The sequence below is a fragment of the Pundamilia nyererei genome, unplaced genomic scaffold, assembly GCF_000239375.1.
Source record: "Pundamilia nyererei isolate P.nyererei 1_Seehausen unplaced genomic scaffold, PunNye1.0 scaffold00006, whole genome shotgun sequence".
NCBI classification, from domain to species: Eukaryota; Metazoa; Chordata; class Actinopteri; order Cichliformes; family Cichlidae; genus Pundamilia; species Pundamilia nyererei.
Window position 1 is genome coordinate 3,638,731 of NW_005187407.1, and position 6,000 is coordinate 3,644,730.

Below are 6,000 nucleotides of genomic sequence, written 5' to 3' on the forward strand. Positions count from 1 at the left end.
ATGATGATGATGATGATGATGATGATGATGATGATTATTATTATTACCTCCCACTAAGCAAATTAACAGCAAAATGAAGGAGAATGCCAGACTTATTTGCTTATCTAAAAGCCTACATGCTACAAGGAGGTTGTGTGTGTGTGTGTGTGTTTTTTGTTTTTTTTTAGTGCATACCCAGGCATATTTTTGTTTCAGTATGACTTTATGAGTCTCAGCATCAAGAGTCACTTGACTCAGCTGGGCCTGGGTGACTCATGGAGGCAGAGCTGACTTTGGAGGCTGTGGCGTCTGTTGTCCAGATGATGGCTGTGCTGTGAGGGGCAGGAGCCACTTTCACTGTGAACCCCTGTTTTACTCCCAACATTGCACCATGTCTTTAAGGTTTGAGGATTTTATTTCCAATGCATCTCTGCTAATGGCAGGGGCAAGGTCAGGCCTGCACTTGGGGTGTTTCAGCAAAGCAAGATATTCAGGAGACACCCACTATGATGGCTTGTTTCTCAACCAGTGTGCTCTGAAACAGGGTGGAAGCTTTTTTGTTTTTGTTTTTTCCTCGACATGTTAAAACCTGCATCCCGCTCCTTCAAGCCCCAAAATTTGTGTAACATGCTCGGCACAAGCTGCTCTGTAATCTTAAACCTTTTTTTGGCTGTCTCATTTTTGGGTGTCTCATTCAAGTACAATGAAAGCAGCAGAAATCTGAGCGGTACGTCCACTGCAGGTGTAGCTGACAAAGATTACAGGCATTCTGTGGGTTTTGGCACGTAATTCTCATCTAGGTCCCTTGTGGTTGAAACTTTTTAGACCGACATCTGTTTGTTAATCTGAAACTAGCGTTGCATCTTTTGATGCGGATTGTTACAGCTGCCATTCATTAGTGTAATGAGGCCCGCTTGTCAGTCACTGAAGTACTTTTCTAATGATTAAAAGCGACGTGTCTGACGCACAGTCCCTCGATTACAACACAAGCATCATTTACGGCCGAGAAATCAAATCTCGCTCATGCAACTGCACGTCACTCTCTTCACAAGTTAAATGTGAACTTTAAGATATGATTATGACCTTTTAAGATGCTGTGAAGGTAACAGCATCTTAAGAAACCATTTATTTTTTATAAAAAAGAAATTATTGACTTCCTTCCCTCTTCCCCGACAGACATTCGCTCACAAACATGCACAAGTGGTATGTGGTCAAGGGCGTGCTGATGATTCGGAAGTGTAATTGTATGGTGACATGAGGTTTAGACAATATTTTGTCTTTTTATATATTCACCTTGTAGTCACCAAAGATAACTGTGATATTCTGCTACAATGAGTCTGTGTATCAACAGTGTTTGATTCTGCAGCTCGCTGAAGTACTGATGGTTTTCATATTCCAGTGGCCAGCTTGATTTAACCGAGCTCTCTGTTTGTTTGCATAACCTGTTTGCTCATTAAAAATACAAGTACAAGAGTAAGAGTACAAGACTGCATGAGGACTCGTGCTCAGCGGAAGAAGTGCACAATACTGTGTTTTTGTTTTTTGGGTTATTTTGTTTTTTTTGTTTTTTAAAGAAAGAAAAAAATCCCATTTCATCCTGGCAAAAAACCATCTCTGCCTTTTATAAGAGCAAAGACCTGCACAGACTTCATACTGGATGCATCTTTTGTCTTGACTGATTCCTGTCTTCTTCCACATTCCTGTAACTAGTACACTGTGAATTGTGGGTAGTTCCCTCAAGCAGGTTCTGCAGCATTGCAGACATGCTGAAAGGTAGAGACAAGACTAAAAATGTCTTTGAGACAGCTCACAGGAGCTCACAAATTCTCATTAGTCCTAACCTGTCTACATAGATGTGTGCTGGGAGTATATATGTACATCTGTGAGTGTTGACACTGAGACCAGGTAACATGTTAATGACTGTACTGGTAGTTTGGTGCCATGTTTACCTCTTTTGAAAAAGGCAAACTGGTTAACTCCTGCAAAATGGGCTTCTGAGACATCTATTTTGGAAAATGTACCAAAAAAAGGTAATTTAGAGTACCTGGGCAGGTTTACTTGAAAAGGATTAAGCTGCTTTTTCTAGATATATTCACTTTGAAATGTGCTTATAATGTCAGCCTAGGCTTAATCCATCTTTGGGAAACTGGCTCTCTAAGTCTGTGTGGATGTATGAAAAAAAACACAGTCACAAATGTTTACATACAGATGTGTAACGTAGCTCAAACAGTGGACTCTGGGTGGTGTTTACACATTTGCGTCACCACTGTAGCTTCAGAAATGTGTAAGCAGTAGTCCCAAAACCGTACGTGTGTGTGTAGCTGACGTCAAAAATGAAAGCCATGTTCATAGATGGGCGTTGGCTTCTGTTGTTCCATTGTGATGTGATCTTTAGTGGACTCTAGCGCATGCTTTTTTTTTTTTCTTTTTCTTTTTTTAATATTTAAATTTGCTTCAGTTGTTATGAGCACATTTAACACTGAGAATTGACGTTTCCTTTCCCGCAGAAAAGCACCTCCAGAATCTCATTCCACAAACATTTGAAGTAACAAAGTCATTTAACGGACTTTAAATATTAATTAAGTATAAATATTGTATGAGTTATTTGCTGAAAACCCAGAGTTGCAGCTCCTGGATGACAAATTCATATGCAGCTGTAGCCCAGTGAATATGTAAAAGTTATTACTGTTATATAATTATTGGGGGGGGGGGTTGTTTGTTTTGTGAAGCTTGTTTTGTACACAGACCTGCAGATATTATTTTCAGGTTTTAATCCATTTCTTTTTTAGACGAGAAGCACAATTACTGATGTGTTTCTGAGCGTTCACAGAGACAGAGAGACTATGAGAGAGCGGTTGACAGGCTTCTGAAACCTGATAGCTCTTTTACTCTCAGGTGCCTCTCTTAAATATAACACATCACACAAACAGAGGCACCGAAGGAGAAAGAGTGGAGGTGATTGTGAATCAGCCCGTTGTCTGTACAGTTGTGATTTCTTGTGTGGCTTGTTCACAACTTGTTGTTGAATTAAAGCAGTTCTGGTGGTGCTTTTAAAGGAGGGGGGTGGAAAAGGGGGTGGGGGGGTACTGCAATGAGCTAATTGAAGAATGATAAAAATTCATATCCGTGCCAATATTTGCTCCCGCCTCTTTTCCAAGGCTCAAATTACGCACTGCTCCACTAACATTATACAGCTTGACAACCTGACGCTCAGGAGGAAACACTGCAAATGTATGCTGTATATCTGAGTGACGGTGGAGTGGAAAATTCCTGATAGAGGAGCCTGTAGCTTTCGAGCATGTGTCCCCAGCCTTGTTTGAGTATTCATAGTGGTGTGGTATCTATTTGGTTTTTTTGTGCGTGTGTGCGTGTGTTCTTGCATGTGGCAAATCGCCCGTGCTCCCACATTAACCCTCGGTTTGCTGGAGTTTGTCCTGCAGCATAAGTCAATAATCCCGCCGTTAATAAGATGACAAACAAGCATACAGTCATTAAGTAACTGAATTTAGTGGAGCGAGGAAGAAAAGATGCATTTCCTGCCAGTGTAAGTTTGAATGACGTATGCTGCTGCTCACCACATCTTTTGGTTCCACGTGTGTACCGTTTGAGCTGATTATCGGATGAGATCACTGGCACAGGAAGAGGAAAGAAACGACAGGTTCGTACAGCAAAAGGAGCGATGCGAGCGGCGGCTAATAAGGTTAAATATTCAAACGGTGCGTCTTTAGATGTTGCTCTGGAGATGCGTGCACTGACTTTACAGGTTTGTGTAATCTGATGTTTTCTTAACCCACTTGCTGCATTGCCACTTGTTTTTCAAAGAGAGAAAAATCCCCAAAAACCGAGCTGTTGTGTAATATCGGACTGTTTCTTCAGTTCTCCAGTTTGTTTGGGTTTTTTTTCTTTTCTTTTTTTAAGCAGAGGAAGAGGTAAAGTCTCTGCTTTTTATGTAGACCTGCCACCCACCTCATAACGCAATTACTGCCACTCTTACCAAAGCCAAGTTAGCAGTATAATCTCATATAATGGTTAAAAGGATGCAGCTGTAGATTTGCGGTTTCCCCAACTTCCTCATTTATTTTATTCACTATTTAAAATGGTCAAACTCAGTGCATATACTCTCTCTGGAGCTCACTGCTGAATTGTAGTTGCAGTGGCCAGCTTTCTGTTAGCATTAGAAAAGTCAATTTATTTTGCAGCTTGGCATGTTACGTGGGATTTCATCTGGTCAAATAAGATTAAAGAAAGATAATAAAAGCATTAAACACAGTTCACCCAACAAACTGGTGTTTTTTTTTTGGTTTTGTTTTGTTTTTTAAATCTCAGACTCTATATTCTAAAGTCTTTTCCCTTATGGTGGTTGTCATGATGTTTGTCATGAACAGAGTCGTGCCTCTTTAGTTTAATTTCTTTGGCCATTGTTAGAGACCGTTTTATATTTGTACATTCGGCACAGGAGGGGATTTTATTAGTTGAGTACAAGTCCTGTTAAGTGTCTGATCTTTAACAAGGAAGCTCTTTAAAATATCCTGTGGTCTTTGTTTATTGCCTGTGAGAGGACATGACTGTTTGGTTAGCAGCTAACTAGCCCTCAGCTGTTATTCTAGGTGGGTTTGTCAAATAAATATATTTTACTAAATGGGGACTTGACTTTTAAAGATGAGGGTTTTTTGTTTGTTTTTTGTTTTAAGAAAGGGTGGTGATTTTAGTACTCATGAAGGATGATGATGATGATGTCAGTGATTGTTTTTGTACTGATACGATGTCTGGGTGACGCTTAACTGAAAAAAATTCATGATCGGATGTAGATGGAGTCCACTGACTCCTGTGTATTTGCTGCACTGATTAACGCGCGGTTTGAAGAGTATTTTTGGAAAAAGCCAAATAAAATGTCAGAAAAATTTGCGTGTATAGTACTGCAAAACTGACCTTAAATACACTGCAATCACCACAGTAACTTTTCAAGGAGTTTCGGCACCCCTTTGTTGACATGCTCTGGCGTTGTGCGATATGTTGTGACCTGTTATCGGTACTCCTTGCCTACATTTTTCTCTCTGACTTAAATTAGTTGTGCACTGAACACTGTTATGTTACTCAAGCATTGCGCCTATGGCAGCTGGTCTACTGTTTGCATGGTGGGGTTTATATATACATGGCAGGTGATTGGGTGATGTTTTTGACACACCTAGCAAAAGAAGTGGAAAAAAAACAAACCAAACTTTAATGCACACTGTTTGGTAGAAGTGGGAATCGCCAGATACTACACAATACTGCGCTCACAGTACAATAATATTGCAATATAAAATTTTGCAATATGCAATAACACATATTGCAATTTATCAGCTTTTTTCATCTGCAAATTACATACTCAAAGTTAAACTTGGTCAATCTGTTTTACCCAATAATTTTTGTTTTTGTTTTGCTACAAAATGAGATTGTTAAGCACACTGTCGCTAAAACCTGCCATAAATGTTACCATAAGACAGTCTGCCATCAGTCTAATGTCAGTCTTAAATTGGCAATTAATTGCAATCTGGTTCTGATAATACAGCAAATATCTGACAAATTGTTGAAATGTACTCATCTGTTGCTGTCTACTTAGACAGATATTCACATTTAACTGTTAAATATGTGCTCGGCAGCCTTCCTGTTCTGCACGAATACAACCAGAAAACGACCAGCTGGCAGCCAGTCGAGTCCCCTCAAGTTGTGCTTATTGACGCATTCAGGCTGATAGCAATCAGTCTTTATAAGTTAAATTGCAACTATTTGTCAGCCTTTGACGAGCTCTGCAAGAGTGACTGTAGTCAGTCTAAGTGACAAAGCAACTGGTCTGATAGGAGGCAGGCTTTCTGCCTCCTGTCGGCTTGCGATCAAAAGTGGTTGAGAGTGTGCAACACCCTCAAACTCTGGGCAAATATTTACTCACCAAAAGTTTTTATTTATGCATTTATTTTTGGTAGGTGCAAGGAAATTCCTGTCCTATTTACTTCTGTGACTGAGCCATTAGCTAGCTCTCAC

The 6,000-nt window shown here is 40.0% G+C and overlaps 1 protein-coding gene across 7 annotated transcripts in view; it reads left to right on the forward strand.

Annotated features, from left to right (window-relative positions):
• The window catches only part of LOC102198833 (membrane-associated phosphatidylinositol transfer protein 2-like), a 40,755-nt gene that overhangs the window by 1,511 nt on the left and 33,244 nt on the right, over window positions 1-6,000 (forward strand). The gene's annotated exons all lie outside the window — the stretch shown is intronic.